Source organism: Protopterus annectens, chromosome 7.part1 (genome assembly GCF_019279795.1).
Source record: "Protopterus annectens isolate FY-2018-M chromosome 7.part1, PAN1.0, whole genome shotgun sequence".
Taxonomy (NCBI): domain Eukaryota; kingdom Metazoa; phylum Chordata; order Ceratodontiformes; family Protopteridae; genus Protopterus; species Protopterus annectens.
Window position 1 is genome coordinate 449,157,012 of NC_056740.1, and position 21,600 is coordinate 449,178,611.

Consider the following 21,600-nt stretch of genomic DNA (forward strand, 5'->3'; position numbering starts at 1 on the left):
TCTCCTCCTGACTGACTGTGCCAGTACTGGGTTGAGAGAGCTCAGCCTCCAGTTTGGCTATATAGTTGCATCTCTCACATATATTTGAGCTTGTTGGGAGGAGGAGAGGGTGGTCTGTGTACATAAGGCAGCTGTAACATTGCCTCAAGATTCCCAGATTCACCAGCTGGACTGGAGAGTAAACCCAAAACTGACTTTTGGACATGCCAGAATAGTATAAGGAACTACTTTTTGATTGATCAGAAAGGACCAATAGGGAGCCAAATACCTAAAGGGAGTATAAGAGGGTGTAGTGCTTTAGTTTATTAGTGTTTGCTTATAAGATTTCTTATACAAGCAAGTGCAGGGATTTAGAATGAAAATAGAGTCCTTACTTTGAGATTTAGAACAGTTCTAAGGGAAAAAGTGAAGAGCAGACTTTGTGGAGCCGGGAACACTTTAAACCTGTTTAAGTGGCGCTGCCCGATGCACAAACTGTACAATAAACACAAAAAGTTGCTGTCCAAGAAAGCAAAGGCAAGGATCCAACAACGGAAAAGTACCCCCCTCATCCGTAAAAGGCAAATAAGACAACTTGTCAAATCCTCTAAGAGCTCCTTTTAGAGAAACCTAGCAAGTACTGCCAAGGAAAAGGCCTTTTACAGCTGAGTAAGTAACCTAAAGGCGAAAACAACAGCCAGTGATTCCACAAATATTTATTAAAAAATACAGCTCAAAATACAGCTCTAACGTCTCGGCTCTCCACACAAGCCTTCAAGGAGTAAAAAGACATCAAAAGATATATAGTGTGGCTCCACATAAAATGGCTCTGAAAGAATCTTCGGAATCTATTTATTTTGTTTCTACATTTGGGTGTTTTAGTTTTGAAATTTCTCAAGTAGTTAAATATTTTTGGAGCTATTTGTGTTCCTTGAAAAATGTTTCCTCTTGGTTAAATGCTAAATTAGGCACTTCTTACAGAAGAGGTAGAAATATACATAATTTTATTGTTAAAGGAAAGTTTAGTCCCCCAGATGTTAGAATAAATTTAAATACATTCACATTAGGCACTTCTTGTTGCAAAAAATGTAAGGCTTGTAAATATGTAATAAATAAATTTGATTACATTAATAATATTCCATTTGATACATGGTGCACTTTTATGTGTAACACAGAAGGAGATATATATGCACTTAAATGCCCGTGCAATCTGTTTTATATTGGAGAAACTAAAAGGGCCTTTAAGGTCAGAATGTTAGAGCATGTAAGAGACATAAATAATAAGAAACAGGAAAGTTCTATAGCTGCCCATTTTGAATGTTTCCATAATAGTAATAGTGAAGGTTTACAGGGCACTGTTTTAGAGAAAATTAAAGTATCAGTATTTGATGAATGCTTTTTAAAAATCGGCTTTTGACTAAAGAGTCTTTATATATTCTTAAATTTAATACTTTGTATCCATACGGTCTTAATGAAGAGCTTAATTGGAAATATTTGATTTAATTGTGTAATTAATTAATTGTTTGATTGAACACACTATATGAGGCAAGTTCTTTTGATGTCTTTTTACTGCTTGAAGCCTTGTGTGGAGAGCCAAGACGTTAGAGCTGTATTTTTTAATAAATATTGGTGGAATCACTGGCTGGTTGTTTTCACCTACAGTTTAGTTTGTGGTTTTTACTTTTATATGTAACCTAAAGGGTCGGACCCAAGCATGTGCAGAACTAGTATCACACACACTGACCCTACATTTTTTCTTACTCTTTTATTGATATTTTTCTCCGTTTTTTAGAATACTCTTCTTAATAGGGGAAGCCATTTTTGTTTTCTGATCATTAGAGTGGTAGCTCGGGTGAAGAGAACTCTCAAACCCAGGCCTGTTATAACCAGTCTCACTGCCTGCTATAGTCAGAATGTGCTGCTTCGGTTGAGCTCATACTCCGTTCTTACAGCCTCCAACTCCTGTAAGTCCTCATTGGGTGTCAAGTCTTGCAGTAAACTGAGCTGCCTTTCTTTTTCCCAAGATGCATGCAGTGGTTCCAGACCCTTACCCCCACCCTCCCTGGCTGACTCCACTAACTCCTGGGTGTTAAATGCCCCCCCACCATCAAATGCATCACAATCATGGCTTCTTCCATCTGCCCTTGAGAACTGGCTTGCTCCATTTCACATTGTGCTTTTGCAGACATAATGCCCTTCATTAAACTTCTGCCCGATTCCTTGTACTTTGCCTTTTGCACCTTCCTACCCATCTCCCCTATCTTTTGCCCTAATTGCTTGCCTCACATTCCTGAATCACCACACTGTCCCTCTCTCTTTTTCTTTCTTTTGCCTTTTCCACAAACCAGTTTTCACAGTTCTGAGTACTTCCATCCTTGATCCATCCTCCAGCCTTTTTAACTGCCTGAAGTTACCTCAAAATCTAAATATAAATTTATTAATGCATTTATAATGCAATAAAATAAAAACATAATATTTTAAAATACATTAAAGGCTTAATAGACATAACAAAAGAAGTCATACACTAGATTAAAAAGATGAGTTTTCAAAGACATAATACAGCCAAACAAAGTGACAGACTCCTGAAGCCTCAGAGTCATGTAGAATGAAGACCACAGGAATCCACCCAAACCCATTGCTTTTCTCCTCTTCTGGCATAATTGCTACAACTCTGTTCACCCAAGGTCTCCTAACTCCAAGCTTGAACACCTCCAGGTGGTGTAGAACTCTGTAGACTGTCTGTGGACCAATAGATTCACAGGTGATTATTGGGTATCAGCCCAAGAGACAGTTTAAGTCTAGCCAAGCTAATCCCAAATTTAACAGAATTATTGCTGACGTGTCAGTACCCAATGGAATTTTCTGGCTATGATATAGACTTGTACACATAAAACGCTCACATGCCGTCCTTGTCTAATAAGGACATAGGTGCCAAACCAGGGATAAATTGGTGATTTTCCATCCATTGCTCCAATTTATGTTTGAATAAGGTTAGGGATGAGCTTAGCTTCACAGAGTTATGCAGTATGTTCCAGAGAAGGGGTAATCTTTGAGACACGTGTCCCTCCAGAGTGTCCTGTGTTTATCTCACAGATGAGGTTGAGGACATTGGAAGAGATATTTCTGATACTGTTTGTTTTGCTGATGTCCAGCAAATTCATCAATGTGGGATCAAAGGATGCTTTGTAGGTCAGGCATAAATTGTTGTGCATCAGGTAATAGGAGACTGAGTACAGAGATAGGGCTTTGAGACATAGGACTTGTTGTTTACTCCCTGTATTCTTTTTGAGAGTAGCATTTGTGGTCTCTCAAGTGCTTTCACGTGCCTTGTCAGGTACATGCTGAAAGGTGGATTGTACTGGATGGCTGGTCTGATGAGTACCGAGTACAATGGAATGACCTCCATGGACCTGGATGCTAGACCCTGACTAATAGGTTGTGCAACACTTTATCTTTATAGCCGCGATTTGCAGAAGGGCGAGCCGAGTGCTCATATGATTGACCCTAATCCACAAAACTAAAAATGTCGACACACCTACATGTTCGAAAAACAGCAAATCGAACAGCAGATTCGCTGTTTTTCGAACATGAAAGTCAAATAAAAAAACAAACAAAGTGTAAAGCAGGGGGGCAAGTCCACATACACCCCCATGTGGGGGGATGTGCCCCCCACACCCCCCTACTTTATTATTCTTACTCCGAGATCGCACTACATTGAGGAAAGGAGCCATTTCCCAATCCCCACTATAGTGCAATCTGCCCCTGAATGTCAAATGTGCAATGAACGAATCTCACTGTGCATTCATTCATTGCACATTCACACCTTTTTACATTCGACATTTGTATATCTTGCAGACTGCCTTTCGGGTAGTGCAGTTCGCCCTTCTGCAAATCACAGTTATAAAGGTAAACCTTGTGCAACACAGAATGATTCTCTCACCATAGTGGTCATATGCTGATCAAAGGTCAGGTAACTCCTTATTGGTCCGATCCGACCATAAGCTAATTACCCCAGATATCCACATCCTGCCCATTAAGGAAACCATGGTAAAAAATTTCTCCAAAGCCAACTTCATGCTTCTTAAGACAGAAGTGGTGAACTTCATGACATCCATGCAGATGGACAATACAGTTACAACTACTGAATCCTACACAATTGCACTTTATAAACACTTACATGAGTGCATGGATTGTGCTATCCCAAACAGAACAAAGACACTATCCTCCAAAAAAAGGAAGCCAATCTGGTGGTCCCCTGCCATAAACAAACTGTACAACAGAAGGAAGAAACTGTTGCAAAAGAGAGTAAAATCCCATGAGTGGAGGAGCTCCCTGGTCAGCCTTAGTAAGAAGCTGCGATCCCTGATAAAATCCTCCAAAGCTAGTTATGAAAACAAAATCACCACTGATTCTAAAGACAACCACAAAGCATTCTATAGCTATGTCAAGAATCTCAGTGCAACACTCAGATCTGCTCTGAGTTACAGCACAATGGCACTAAATATACGGACCCAACTGATATTGCCAACATCCTGGCAGATAGGTTCAGTGCTAACTTTACCCCCCTCTCACCCCCTAAAGAGCCCATCTCTATACCAAAAGAATGCAAAGTTCCTGTAATAATGGCTGCACAGGTAAAAAACACACTCTCCAAAGCCAAGAACACAGCATCCATGAGACCAGATAATATCCCAGGCTGCGTTCTACATCAACTACAGAACGAACTGGCACCCCACATGTTCAGTCATCGCCTCACCTCAGGCTTTGTCCCTGCTGAATGGCACACAGCAACGGTTATCCCACTCCACAAGGGGGGAGCCACCACGGACCCCAGTAACTACCGCCCCATTAGCCTGACGAGCCTGGTCTGCAAGGCCATGGAACGTTTCATCATGGAACTTATAAACAAAGACATTGGTAATATCCAAACTCTGGACCCCACCCAGTTCGGGTTTCAGTTCAGGTTTGTAAAAGGCAGGTCATGTCTCCTAAACCTGATAGACTTCTTTGAAGCAGTCACCAAAGCCGTAGACAAGGGTAAGGTGGTTCACACAGCCTGTCTAGATCTTGCCAAGGCTTTCGACACCATCACCCACTCTGGAATTATAGATAAACTCACTAAACTAGGTATAAATCCCTATGTCACAAGATGGGTTGCCAACTGGCTCACTGACAGAACCCACACTGTGAAAGTAGCAGACTCCAAATCCGACTTCAGACCAGTGACAAGTGGAGTACCACAAGGTTCAGTCCTGGGTCCTTTCCTGTTTGGTATCTACTTCTCTGAAGTACAGACTAACACAGAAGGTCTTTGGCTAACAAAGTTCGCAGATGACTGCAAACTAGGAGCCATAATCGAAACTCCTAACAATGTGGACATCCTACAAAAGGGCCTCACTGAGACAGATGCCTGGTGTCAAAGCCATGGCCTCAAGCTCAGTGCCAAAAAGTGCATTGTCATCCCCTTTGGTAAAAACTCTGTACCCATGAACTACAACATAGGCGGCAGTATACTTAACACCGAAAGTGTGATAAGAGACCTTGGGACACAGGTGGACAGTAGTCTCTCCTTTGATAATCACATCATCACAGTAGTCAGGAAATCCTTCTACATGGCACACCTCATCACAAAAGGTTTCTCATCCAGAAAAAAAGAGGTCATTGTTCCCCTCTACTCATCACTCATTAGACCCATTATAGAGTACAATGCCCCTTTTGGTATGTACCTCACACGACATCTACAACAACTGGAAAGGCCGCAGAAATACCTCACAAAGAGGATTACCTGCCTCAAACAGATGCCCTACGCAGACCATCTCAAAAAACTCCAGCTTTACTCCATCACATATCGCCTACTCAGAGGTGATTTCTGCCTAACATACAAAGCTATGTTAAACCCAGAGGTGTTGGACATGCTCCACTTAAAGAAATCCCAATCCCTCCGAGCTACACACTCTAGGGACCTAAACCTTGTCACCACAATAAACAGAACATGGCAGAGGGTAGATTCCTGTCCCAGAGACTTCTCATACTCTGGAACAAACTACCTATCTGTATCAAACAAAGCTCCTCATTAGCACTCTTCAAGAAAAATCTTGATGATTGGATGGGAAATAGGAAATTCACCCCGGGGATCACCTCTGTGGCTCTGCTCGACAGGGGCAAAGGAAAATAATTTTCTTGAGTGGCAAAAGCCAGGGTACCTTTTTGGCTGGGCTTGTATAGGCCCCAGGGCTGATAGCCTAGTACTTACCTATGAACCTATGAACCTATGAACATGTGCCCCAGATCCCTGACCACTTATTCTACTTTTTGGGGTGTATTTTAAATGTGGTAATTTCCAGGGGTGTATGAATTTCCAAAGGTTACAATTATGCATTTTTTGCATTGAGTTTTAATCCATGGCTCTGACACTGGTTGTTTGCCTGCATCAGGATCTCTGTGTCTTTAGGAGATTAAATAAAGATACCTAGTTTGCAATAATCTGCATACTTTGTCAGCCAGAGGCCGTTGACATTAGCCTTAACTTCAGAGAAATAGATGCCAACAAGGAGCAAACCCAGCACCAACCCCTGTGGGACTCCACTAGTGACTGGCCTCTTAGTAGAGGTGGATTCCCCTATCCTAACTTCTTGCATCCTATCAGTGAGACAACTGGCTGTCCACCTGGTGACACAGGGGTGTATGCACAATTGTGTAAGTTTATCTACAAGTATTGCATCAACTGCCTTGGCCAGATCAATTTAGGCAGTGTGTACTGTTTTGCCCTCATTCTTAACTTTAGTCACCTTCTCAAAGAAAATCTACCAGGTTAAGTAAGCATGACCTGCCTTTGATAACACTGAACTTTATAAGATCCAATGTCTGTAAGTTTCCAACGTCATTGCTATCAGATCCATGATAATTCTTTCCACACCTTGCATGTGAGACTAGTCAGATTTATAGAAGGCCAACCCTTATGTAGATGTATACAATACAGTCCTCCATTCACTTGGCCGGAATTCTGCCTGGAGGCGATGGTTAAATAGAGATTCTAGCAAGCCTGACAGGTCATGTTTCATGCTATTCAGGAGGCATCCTGAGATATTATAAGGGCTTATCGAAGCAGTGTTATTAGCCTTAGAGTGCCTTGAGGTCCAGCTCCCCAAATGAATGCTAAGGGGCATATCCTGAGAAGTGACTGGCAGTGATAGTTATAGGGGTAAAATCGGTGCTAAATTTATCAGTCAGCAGATTTCTTATCATGTTTGGTTCTTTATAGGTGGTCCCATTTACTATTAGCTCAGAACCTTGTTGGGCATTGCCTTTAGGAATGCAGACATAACTGAAGAAAACATTATGGCTGTCCTTAGCTCGAGAGGCTAATTTTATGTCAAATTTGATTATTCCCCTGAGTTGCTTGTTCAGATTGATGAGGGAGTTTTAACCTTGTTGGGCATGCCCTTCCTAATTTTGGGCACAATTTTCTTTCTTTTATTATACAATTTAGTTATTCTGTAATTCTGCCAGAGTGGCTTGTTCTGGGGGGTTGACATATTGTTTCAGTTGTCTTTATGCATCTATTTACATGATTGTATAGAGTTTCTGTGAACAATTCTGCATAAGCAGCTGTGTTTTCAGGGTTTGGGGTGGCTTGAAATTTTACAGGACTGTCACTGAGTAGGAGGTTGTTAACCTTGAAGTATTTCTTTTAAATGTTCCAGGGTTAGCTAAGGTTCCAGGCTTAATATTTATTCCAAAGGTCCGACCTGAACAATGACAACTTTACATCAGGAGTAGTAAATCACTGCCCCATTTTTGTGAGGACCACGTCAAGGTTACTTGCACCCTTAGAGGGTGTGTGACTTAGCTGTTCCAGGGTGTTTGTGTTAGTAAAGTCCTGGAATCTCTAGGTCTTCATGGTTGAGGTCATGTCTGATTCCTAGTTAATGTTGGGGTAGTTAAAGGCATCCATATGCATTGTGTTGGATTGAATGGGGAGCATTTCCAGTTCATTCATCTGGCACGTCTTGCTGTAAACATATTATTGTCAGTTCTGTGAATCTGCACTGATTGCCAATTTGACTTAAATCCATGTGGTCCCAGTCTGTCTGGCTAACGTCCCAAAACTATATCACCCTGGAGCTGCTGATGTTTCCATGAAAGTAGTTAGATCTGAGCTCTATTCTTAGGTGGTAGCACAAGGTGTTGACCATAGCAGATACCTGGTTTCTAAGTGTTATCCTGTCATGAAGGTTAATACTGACATTTCTTGCTTTATTAACTGCTTGCAGCCCTGGTTCAGTGACGGGAAAGGCCATCAAATAGAGGAAGGAAAATGTTTTTTTCAAGTTAAATTTTTTTTAGTTCCTAATTTTTATACCTAGACATGGCCTAGACATTTAACTTTCTGCCCATCATATTTGAAAGTAAACTCAATGTAGATTTTTTTCAAAGTGCATTGGGCCCCAGAGGCACATTCAGTAATGTAAGATACAGTATATAATTCAGTGAGTGAATGTGGGCTGGACATGGCAAACCCAGTAGAATTTATAATTTATTTCTTTTTTTTTAGTAACTCAGTTATTAAGTCGGTAGAGATGCTGGGGGGTAAGGCTAGAGTGAGCAGACGGATAGGTGAAGATGGAATGAGAGAGCTGCTGGGAGTAAATGATGGCGAATGGCTGACAGTGGGGGAAGAGTGAGGAAACTGTGTTATGAAGCAGAAAGTAGGAAAACATGGGAGGGGATGTCAGGAAGAGGAATTCTGAAAGAGTGATGTTGATTTTTAATTTTAGTGCTGTAAAATGAGAAAGCTAGATAACTAAGCATACATTTGGAAGAAATAATAAATGAAGTGCTTCTGATAGTTTATATGTGGCATGTGAAGTGGATAGTTTGTCATGAAAGCATTTCAGCAAAGACTATTCGCAAATTCAGTCAGAAATGAAAAGTCCCACAGTTGGTACGTGTTTATTTATTTATTTAGTCATTTATTATATTTTAATTGACAAAACATATTCACTAATTTGCATTTTGAACTGTATTTTATTACAGATTTTTTTCCTTTATTTCTGACAGATGGAAACTAAATCTCTCAAAGATGTTACATATAAAAATATGGTATATGGGGTGTTGGACATAAACTGGGATATTACTTGTAGGAGGAGGTTGTGACAGGCTTTATGCTGAGTCTGATATACATATACAAAATCACTCTGCTAAAGGATTAGTCCTAACCACTATATCCCCTCTTTAGATGTTCTACCCCACCTCCCCTTGAAAGGCTTGGAACGCACATAAGGTCACTCCCAAGTAGCGACTAAGTACGGAAGGCTTTCCCCTGTTGCCTCACTATTTTACTTGAATGAAAAAAGTTAATATCTACAATATTAATCTTTGCCACTCTGTGAACCTAACTAACTGGCTCCAAAAGCACTGGCAACAGTCCCCTGAGCTCCCGTATATTCAGTAATGCCTATAAACCTGGACTTACAATCAGTCGGCAGGGTAACATCTTCATGTGACTCTCATTTAATTTCTATCTGAATTAAATAGCATGCTTTCTACACTTTATGTTAAAAATGCAAGCTTTCTACAGTATAAACTGAAAAGTGTGCTTTCTACAGTGTATACTCAACATTAGGTTACAGGAATAGAGTGCTCTGCACATGTTAAACTAGAAAAGTGTGCTCATTACACCTACCTGCACACACTAACTTTAGGAAACTTGTTTTCTGGTTTAGCCCCACTCCGCTCCCCCTCACTTCACAAGGGCTTGCTTCATGCCCCAGCCTGCCCCCATATCCCACCCACCTCGGTGATATTAAATTTATAGTGCCATTGCCACACCTCTTTACTTAATCAATCAACAACTTGTGAATCTATAAAACTGCCAACTCCTGGGACTATCATATATCTTTGATCTACCACAATATCAATATTAGCCTACTCCCAACTATTCTCTGCCTAAAAAGCATTAACCTGCCTTATATATTCTTCACGTAAACATAATATCAAACTTTGCCTTAGTAGTCGCAATGACTGCACCCAAAATACTCACACTATTATCTTTACTGTACTCCTGCTATTTATTCCTCACCACCTAAGCTCCTATGAAAATGTACACTATCCAGAATTCCAATACCCAAAATTTCAAACCTCCGCCACCCTAGCATTTAATAAATTTGAGCACTTTATAACTTCCCTCTCTCCTAATTCCTTACCCCCAAATACTACCAGCCAACTAAATACAGTTACATTAGCCCAAAAAACAAAGGCTATGAAAAATGTATAAGCAAATTCCTGAGACTCATAAATAGGTTAAAAATTAACCTTATGAGGGATGGAGACATCCACCCTAACCCTGGCCCGTCCACAGCAGTTGACCCAAGCTCACTGACTAACAATCCAATGTGCACTACCCAGATAAATAGGCTCCCAAACTCATTCTGTCCTGCCTAAATAACAAGATCCATAGCCTCCATACACTCTTAGCTGTTCACTCCCCTGATATTCTCTGCCTCACTGAAACCTGGTTAAAACCAACAACTAAAGACAATGAAGTGACACCCCCACAGTACAACATTCTCAGATTGGATCGGACCTCAAGGAAGGGTGGCGGGGTAGGTGTGCTATACAAGTCCACCCTAACAGTAACTAATGACAGTCAACAACCACACTAGTTTAGCAGTGCAGAAATTCTCATCACCAAACTACAAATGAATAAAAATAAGTGTAGATACATTGTCTGCATGTACATACCACCTGGTAAAAATGTCAATATTCTACAAAGTATCCTACACTGGCTATGTAGATACATTATCTGCATTTATATACCACCTGGTAAAAATGTCAATATTCTACAAAGTATTCTACATTGGCTATGTAGATACATTGTCTGCATTTATATACCACCTGGTAAAAATGTCAATATTCTACAAAGTATTCTACATTGGCTATGTAGATACATTGTCTGCATTTATATACCACCTGGTAAAAATGTCAATATTCTACAAAGTATCCTACATTGGCTATGTAGATACATTGTCTGCATTTATATACCACCTGGTAAAAATGTCAGTATTCTACAAAGTATCCTACATTGGCTATGTAGATACATTGTCTGCATTTATATACCACCTGGTAAAAATTTCAATATTCTACAAAGTATCCTACATTGGCTATGTAGATACATTGTCTGCATTTATATACCACCTGGTAAAAATGTCAGTATTGTACAAAGTATCCTACACTGGCTATGTAGATACATTGTCTGCATTTATATACCACCTGGTAAAAATTTCAGTATTCTACAAAGTATCCTACATTGGCTATGTAGATACATTGTCTGCATTTATATACCACCTGGTAAAAATGTCAGTATTGTACAAAGTATCCTACACTGGCTATGTAGATACATTGTCTGCATTTATATACCACCTGGTAAAAATTTCAGTATTCTACAAAGTATCCTACATTGGCTATGTAGATACATTGTCTGCATTTATATACCACCTGGTAAAAATGTCAGTATTGTACAAAGTATCCTACACTGGCTATGTAGATACATTGTCTGCATTTATATACCACCTGGTAAAAATGTCAGTATTCTACAAAGTATCCTACATTGGCTATGTAGATACATTGTCTGCATTTATATACCACCTGGTAAAAATGTCAGTATTGTACAAAGTATCCTACACTGGCTATGTAGATACATTGTCTGCATTTATATACCACCTGGTAAAAATGTCAATATTCTACAAAGTATCCTACATTGGCTATGTAGATACATTGTCTGCATTTATATACCACCTGGTAAAAATTTCAGTATTCTACAAAGTATCCTACATTGGCTATGTAGATACATTGTCTGCATTTATATACCACCTGGTAAAAATGTCAGTATTGTACAAAGTATCCTACACTGGCTATGTAGATACATTGTCTGCATTTATATACCACCTGGTAAAAATTTCAGTATTCTACAAAGTATCCTACATTGGCTATGTAGATACATTGTCTGCATTTATATACCACCTGGTAAAAATGTCAATATTCTACAAAGTATCCTACATTGGCTATGTAGATACATTGTCTGCATTTATATACCACCTGGTAAAAATTTCAGTATTCTACAAAGTATCCTACATTGGCTATGTAGATACATTGTCTGCATTTATATACCACCTGGTAAAAATTTCAGTATTCTACAAAGTATCCTACATTGGCTATGTAGATACATTGTCTGCATTTATATACCACCTGGTAAAAATGTCAACATTCTACAAAGTATCCTACATTGGCTATGTAGATACATTGTCTGCATTTATATACCACCTGGTAAAAATGTCAACATTCTACAAAGTATCCTACATTGGCTATGTAGATACATTGTCTGCATTTATATACCACCTGGTAAACATGTCAATATTCTACAAAGTATCCTACATTGGCTATGTAGATACATTGTCTGCATTTATATACCACCTGGTAAAAATTTCAGTATTCTACAAAGTATCCTACATTGGCTATGTAGATACATTGTCTGCATTTATATACCACCTGGTAAAAATGTCAACATTCTACAAAGTATCCTACATTGGCTATGTAGATACATTGTCTGCATTTATATACCACCTGGTAAAAATGTCAATATTCTACAAAGTATCCTACATTGGCTATGTAGATACATTGTCTGCATTTATATACCACCTGGTAAAAATGTCAACATTCTACAAAGTATCCTACATTGGCTATGTAGATACATTGTCTGCATTTATATACCACCTGGTAAAAATGTCAATATTCTACAAAGTATCCTACATTGGCTATGTAGATACATTGTCTGCATTTATATACCACCTGGTAAAAATGTCAACATTCTACAAAGTATCCTACATTGGCTATGTAGATACATTGTCTGCATTTATATACCACCTGGTAAACATGTCAACATTCTACAAAGTATCCTACATTGGCTATGTAGATACATTGTCTGCATTTATATACCACCTGGTAAAAATGTCAATATTCTACAAAGTATCCTACATTGGCTATGTAGATACATTGTCTGCATTTATATACCACCTGGTAAAAATGTCAATATTCTACAAAGTATCCTACATTGGCTATGTAGATACATTGTCTGCATTTATATACCACCTGGTAAAAATGTCAATATTCTAGAAAATATCCTGCATTGGCTATCCTGCAACTATCCAAAAGAAACCATAGTCTTAGGTAACTTTAACATTGATTGGAACACCTGTTCCTCTGAATCTCCCACTACCCATATAAACCTTCATGGGTTTACTCAGATCATTTCCACCCCCACTAGGTTCAACAAAAACAAAGCCAAAGATAGTATCCTTGATTGGATACTTATCGATGGCCACCCTCAAATGCACAAGCCAGGCACACTACCTGATGAAATAAGTGATCGTTGCCTTACCTGTATTATTAGGCTTAAAGCTGACATTCCCCATCAGCACACCTATAAAACAATAAGAAACATTGAGAGCTTTAACCTCGACAACTTCCAAAAAGAGCTCAAAGCTTGCAATTGGTCTGTTCTGAAACAACTTCCATTACAAGAGGCAGTGGACTACTTCAATACTAGATTCCTGGCTGTCCTTAATTTACACGCTCCTACCTGCAATATCCATGCCAAAACAAAAGCTGCATTGTGGCTATCTAAAGATACAAAATCCAAAATTATGGTAAGAAACAAGGCCTGAGCCATGAGGCATGTTACTAAAGCCCCACTGGACCAAGTCAGATATTGACAGTTAAGGAATGAGACTAAAAAATCTATCATTCTAGGCAAAAAAAACTATTACTCCCTCCTGCAACAAAAACACCAACAAAAACCTCAAATGTTCTGGGCTGGAATAAACAGCCTTCGCCACCCAGGCCACACCACCACTCCTACCCCATCAGCTGCCCTTGATAAATTTTCTGTAGAAATCGCAAACACCTTCAATACCTTCTTTACCGAAACTATCCAGTCTCTAGGTACTCATCTCACTCCCACGGGCTCAAACTCCAGCACTGTCACAGCTATCTCTGACCCACCCAATGCTCAACTCTCCTTTACATTTCAACCTGTACCTACTCCCCTAATCCGGGCCCTACTTAAAAAACTAAAACCTTCTACGGTAGCTGCCGATCTCCTCCCAGCTGAATATCTGCAAAAAGCTGCGGATGCCATAGCTCTCCCCATTTCTATCCTGTTTAATAGATCCATCTCTGAGGGAACCATCCCATCAATATGGAAAATTTCTCATGTAATACCTCTCCATAAAGGAGGTATTTCCACAGAGCTGTCTAACTTTAGACCCATAGCCATTCTGTCACTGCTAGCTACAATCATGGAAAAATGCATCCACAAACAACTCATGCACTTTCTTATTCAAAACAAACTGTTCGCTGACTCTCAGCATGACTTTAGGCCATTCCATAGTACCACTCCTGCTCTCCTATCTTTCTATAATGTCATCAGTCTTAATCGCAACAACAACAAACTATCCTCAGCACTCTTCCTAGAACTTTCAAAGGCCTTCGACATGGTCAATCATCAGCTACTGCTCAATACCCTGAAATCCATCGGTTTAGACCATCAGGCTATACAATGGTTCCAGTCCTACCTACTTGGTAGACAGCAGGCTGTCTTATGGCAGAACAAGCTGTCATTCCATCTGCCTTTAACCCTAGGAGTCCCACAGGGATCCATACTAGGTCCCCTTCTTTTCTCAATCTTTATCAATTATCTTCACACAACCATCCCAAAAGCTACTTCCATCCAATATGTGGATGACTCAGTATTGATATGTTTCTGCCTCCTCTCCAACACACCTACTGTCCCTAACCCAGACTACTTTCAACACCGTAGAAAACTGGCTAGCTAATCGCTGCTTCTACATCCTAACAAAACCAAACTGTTGCTTTTGTCTCCTACCCGTAGATGCTCTCCTCCATTCTTTACCATTAAATCTAACAACGACACTAGATGACCACACTAAGCTATTAGGTGTAATAATCGACAACAACCTTAAATTTGATGCACATGTTAATCATACTATTAAGTTTATTAACAAAAAACTTGGCTCCCTGTATAAGCTCAAACCTTTCCTCACCCCTCTTGTTAGGGCGGCTATTGCACGTTCCCACCTTCTCTCTACCCTTATGTATGCCTCCCCTGTACTCACCAACCTGTCCAAAACTGATCTCAATAAATTATCGGGCTGTTATAACCATATAGCTAGATTCACTACTGGCATGGCATATAGGACTCATCATTGTCAAAACCTAAAAGCTCTAGGATGGCTAGAATTTCCTACCCTTCTGCAGTTCAATCAGCTTATAGTAGCACACAAAGTCCTCCACCAACTTGAAAACACACCTGCCCTTAAAAACATTATCAGCCCCCATAGTGCCCTCAGACCACTACGCTCATCTAATAAACTAATGGTACTGACCCAAAAATCTAACAACTCTGCAGGAGATGCTCTATTTGCCAACTCAGTTGGTAAAACTTGGAATCTACTTCCTGCTAACCTTACCAAGGAAACTTTGCTACCACTTTTTAAAAAAGGCCTCAAAAATTACTTCAAATCACACTGGCTCTGCCCTTGCTCAAATCCTGATTAACAGCTCCCCTAAAATAAGTATTACTTCCCAATCTGCTGTTTAGCAATCTACTCATGCCACATTACATATGTATGTCTGTACATATTGAAAAATGTTATCTGCTTGTATCTTATGTTAATATTTTGATATGTTTCCTGTGTTTAAAACTTAGTTATGTATTTACTGTCTCTGTACTGTTTTGTTACGTGGAGCTTTTCTCCACGGGCCTCCACTGAAAATGGACATGTATCCAGTTAGACTATCCCGGTCAACAAATGTAAATAAATATATAAATAAATCTAATGCAAGATGTCTATTAGTTGGGTTTATTAATTTTCACTTATCTATTGAATATGAAATTTTGAAGTTAGAAGAAAAAAACTACTTCTTGCTGAATGGAAAAACACTGTATGTGGAAGAAAATATGTATATTATTTTAAAAATGGGTTGTAATAAAGCCATATTGTGAGTTACTGCTTTTTTTTTGTTACTCTACTGTGTCCCCTACCCATGCCTATGTACCTACTCCCTTGTACTTCTGTGTTGCCCCATTCAAACTTCCATCTTAGATCAAAGGTTGAGATGTGCCATTCCAACCAGCTCTGAGTACTACTGTCCCTTCAAAGCTAAAATGGAGCCCCTGCCTGGTACCCACTGCTCCTTCAGTGCCACAGTCAGTCATTGTACTCACTGATCCTCTTGTTCCATGGTATTGTGCCACTCTAGCACAGGTGACACTTCTGACAGTGCTACATCTAGCCCTTATCTTGGCTTCTAGCTCTGTGAGCTGCCAGGCCTGGCCAATGAGTTTACATGATATGCTGTGATGTTCTGGGCACCTTCTATCAAGGATACAGTGTTATGCCGTAGCACCGAGTGGTGAGTGGTGGCCTTTCAGGATGCAGGCAGACAGTCTGATCCTCAGCAATCACTTTCAAGGATACAACTCTTGTCATGTGATCCTGAGAAATGACTTTCAAGGATACAACTCTGTCATGTGACCTTGAGCAATCACTTTCAAGGATACAGCTCTTGTCATGTGATCCTGAGAAATTACTTTCAAGGATACAACTCTGTCATGTGACCTTGAACAATAATTTTCAAGGATACAACTCTTGTCATGTGATCCTGAGAAATGACTTTCAGTGATACAACTCTGTCATGTGACCTTGAACAATCACCTTCAAGGATATAATAGTATCATGTGACCTGAACACTGACCTTGCAAGATACAGTGCTGTGCTATACTGTTGCCTTGTACATCTACCATCCAGGACATAATAGTGTGGTACAGTCCAGGACAGACTTCCATAATGTGACTCTGAGCAATCACCTTCAAAAATATAATACAGTCATGTGACCCTGAACAGTGACCTTCCGAGATACAGTGCTGTGGCGTTGTCCTGTATATCTGCTGTCCAGAATACAGTATTGTGGCACAGTCTAGGACAAACTTCTCCAATGTGACCCTGATCAGTGACCTCTCAGCAGAGGGCACTGTAAAGTCACCCTGAGCACCAGCCTCGCAGGTGTCCTCTAGTATGCTGTCTTGTAAGGAACTGTCTGGAAGGGAAACCTCTAAAGCTACATTACATAATTAGTATAGTGTTATGTGAAATGAAAAAGTATTCATAATATGAGCGCAAACTAAAATAAGTTTAGGAGAAGAGAAATTAACACGTCAACATGTTAGATGTTTGCATTTGTGATTATTACAAAATATATTTTCATGCTGTGTGATCCTGACTCATGGTGAATTTTGCAGGCAAAGGGAGATCAGGAATGTAATCTATACCCTAAAGAATTAAGTGATATAACTTATTAATTAGTACAGCTGGAGTACACTGATAAATTGCCATATATTCTGCATCCTGATGTTATTTATTCCATTCAACCAAAGCAGATGTTTCTTCTGTAGGGACAACAATTTAAACATCAGCATGCACCCATCTTTTCCACACACACACACACACACACACACACACACACACACACACACACACACACACACACACACACACACACACACACACTCCTAAAACTATTGGAGCTCTTTGTTATAAGCATGGTGGGTCATTTTTAAACCTTATGCATGCCATCTTTAGCCAAGAGTTCAAGTCTGACCTCATATCGCTGCTTGCTTGGAGCTTGCATATCCTGCCAAGGTCTACATAGGTTTCCTCTGGGTACTCTGAGCTTCCTCCAACCTACACTAAAAGGACTTAACTTGACACATGAGTTGTAATCAAAATGGGTCCATAAACAGCCTACTTATTATGATAACAAAGATAAGTAAATAAATTACATGATCAGATGAAAACAACTACCTCTTGCTGAATGGAAAAACACTGTATGTGGAAGAAAATGTGTATATTATTTTAAAAATGGGTTGTAATAAAGCCATGTAGTGAGTTACTGCTTTTTTGTTACTCTGCTGTGTCCCCTACCCATTTTGCCCTGCGGCACAGTGCCCACGTACCTACCCCCTTGTGCTTCTGTGTTGCCCCATTCAAACTTCCATCTTAGAACAAAGGCTGAGATGTGCCATTCCAACCACATCTGAGTACTACTTTTATACCAAATGTATGACAAGAGGGGAGTACAAACATAAAATTAAAATAAGCTACAAAGGCTGGTTTCACTTGGATCTGTTTACATTTCATCAGAAATGTTTGCCTCCACTAGGGGTTAAAAGTGACAGTTTACCTTATATTTGGCCCCTGTAGCCACTCAGGGTACCCCTCCATCAATAACACTGCTGTTCATTTTCACAGCGTGTTTCCATGGGGTTGGGTGTTAAAATATTGCTAGTACCATAATGCTGTTCTCACAGTGTTTGTTAAAATTATATCACCCCACTAGCTTAATTTACAAAAATAAAATATCAAAATGTACATGTTGTGAGGGTTCAGATTATATCTTTTATCTGCTGTACTCATTTTGGAGGTCATTTGTGAACAAACTACACCATAGGTTTGGTTCTTGTAACCTCCAGATGTACCAAAACCAAAAGAAAGTAGATGCAATGCATTAGAACAAAAAATGTAGTGTATATACAAGCAAACTCAAAGTGAAAATTAGCAAAGCAACTTAATGACTGAAGAAAAACTTCCTTATTGAACAGACCCCAGTATCCGCTTTCATCTGTCACAAAAGTCCATACTTCATTAAACTGAAATTATTCCATACAAACACATTTAAATAATGAATTGCATTTAGAAGGAGATATTAACTGCCATGATCTGAAAGAATTTCAGACGAGGATTCTTTTAAATGTATGTCAACTGCTTGCGTTGAACAATAGACTGAATTTTAAATTAGATCTTAAATTTAAGTATTTAACATATTGATGGCTAATTGATATATTTTTACCAGATGATCTTTTCTCTGTCCTAAAACATTGTTCACTTTTCCTTTTGCAACTCTGGATGCGCATTGTATGAGTCCAAGCAATTGAGTCTCCCAAATGTAAATGCTAGATTCATCCCTACTATTAATAGCTCCGTCTCATATATTACCCATTTAAGAATTGTTAAAATAACTAGAACAGTGCATTTGTAACTCACCTAATAGTTAATGTGGTGATTTTATGCCATGTGAGACCACTGATTGTTTTCACAGAAGGTCCTCGTTCATTCGGACAGACCTATTCCAGCCTTTTCATCTTTCTCTTGTTTCCTTCTCAAAGAACTACACGTTTCTATCATCCTTTCAAACTGGATTTCAGCATATCCAGTGCCTAAAGCACTGTGTGTTGTTCAGTAGCTGAGAAAACAGATAGACAAACAGCACAGCAGATAATAGGGGACAGATCAGAACCAGCTTGGACTCAGTGCTAATTACTTGCACCTCACAGACCCCTGAATTATAATGTGCCAGATGCAATTCACAGCTGAATACTCAAGATAAGGCACAACTCTACATTCCCTCCACCCTTTTAGAGCTGTAATCAAGCTTTTTTGCATATGCATAAAAGCCCCATATTTAGGCATTTCCCACCCTATTTCTAATCAAACAAATGAATAGTGTTATACTACATGTGCTTGATGACAGAAGGAGAAAATAAATCTATCTCATCTGCCCTTTTACGTGCTTAACATTCTACCTCTTGTCCATCCATAGCTTTCCCCTTCCCCTGTTTCCAGCTGCCCCATGCCTTCTTTATTGATTTTTTGCATTCCTTGTCCACCATTCATTCTGGTAGTGCATTCTATGGTTCCACAGCCTGTACTTTTGGAGGTCCAGGGAGCAGTTAGTTCTTATAATCTGCTGCCTGAGTCCCCTGCACCCAGCTGTTCTTCCTGTTCAGACTGACCCTTGCCATCTCCTTGGCATGGTTTTGTGCACCAACATCATGTCCCCCAGTAAATGGATAATGATTATCATGGGTGTTATTAAGGCAGCGGTGAGGAATGATGCACATACATGTATAAAATGAGAATGCTGGTTTTCAGTAAAAAATAAATCTCTCTATGTAGCTATATAAATAAATGAATACATAAATAAACACACGTATTACCATGCATGTTACTGAGCCAAGCCCTCTTCCCTGAATTATGCATAAACACACATTAGACACACAGTCTGTTTCACATGAAAACTGTCAGTTTTTATGAATAATTCCTGAGCAGAAGTAGAGACCTAGTTAAATATCAGTTCTATTTCTGGTTTAACTACTCATTTCAAAGGGTTAGGCACGCTTGCTGTAGGGCAGGCAAGTGTCAGTTTCAGCTGTCAGCACAAGCTAAAATAATGTTTAACAATTTCCTTAAGATACTACCTACTACGGAACAGAACAGCAAACACTTTTTATGTGTAGACCTCTTTCCTTACTTTAAATGAAATACATTTTAAAAGGTACATTTTGCTTTTTGCCAGAGGGTAGATTAACATTGCCAGGAGTGTGTTCTTTGGGGGGGGGCAGTGCTGCTAACAGAGGTAAGAAAGAAGTTCAGTTGTCATGTAACAAAGCACATTGGGAAGATGTGAGTAAGGTTCCGTGGTATAGAGTGTTGGAACCATGGCTGCAACCACTAATCCAGATTTAGCTAATGAGCTCAGGTACTGGAGGAGCTGGCTGAGGTTGGGGGGTTGGGTGGTGGAGAACATGGGGAATATTCATGCTAGGAGATGGAAATAGTATGAATTTTTCAGTATTGACCACCAAGTGAAGAGCACGTCATGTAGTGATGCAGCAAATCCACTGAGACTGGACAGTTCTGTTCTTTAAAGCAGCACATTGTACTGTACCTGGTTTAAATTTCTGTGGAAGGACACACACACACACACACACACACACACACACACACACACACACACACACACACACACACACACGCATATGTATGCTGTCATGCACACACATACACATGTAAAGGGGTACACACACACACACACACACACACACACACACACACACACACACACACACACACACACACACACACACACACACACACACACACACACACACACACACACACACACACACACACACACACACACACACACACACACACACGTGTAAAGAGGTGCACACATACACGCACATGTTTGGGCCAGGATTACAAGACCCACTGTTGTATTACACCTGTCAATCTCAATGGGAGGTGGAGTTTCATAGGTTCATAGGTGAGGACTAGGCTAGCTGCCCTTGCAGACTATTTTAAATCTAGCCAGTTTCCATTTTGGTGCTCGAATTAACCTTTCCCATTTGGTATTAGACTGGCCTTAACCATCCAGTGGCTGATAATTATATGTTACCCATAGTGAGAATAACTGGGATCATGCCATAGATAATTTGAGGGTATAAAGCATTTAGGAGCTACCTCTGTCCATTGGTACTATGGGGGCAGTCCTGAGGTAAATTTTATGTTTCCTATCCATAAATCCAAGTTACACTTGAATATGCACTGGGATAAGCTTTGTTTTACATGGATGGAAAGTCTTTTCCAGAGTAACAGTAGTCTCTGTGAACTGTATCTGTCCCTTTTTTTGCAGATCATAATA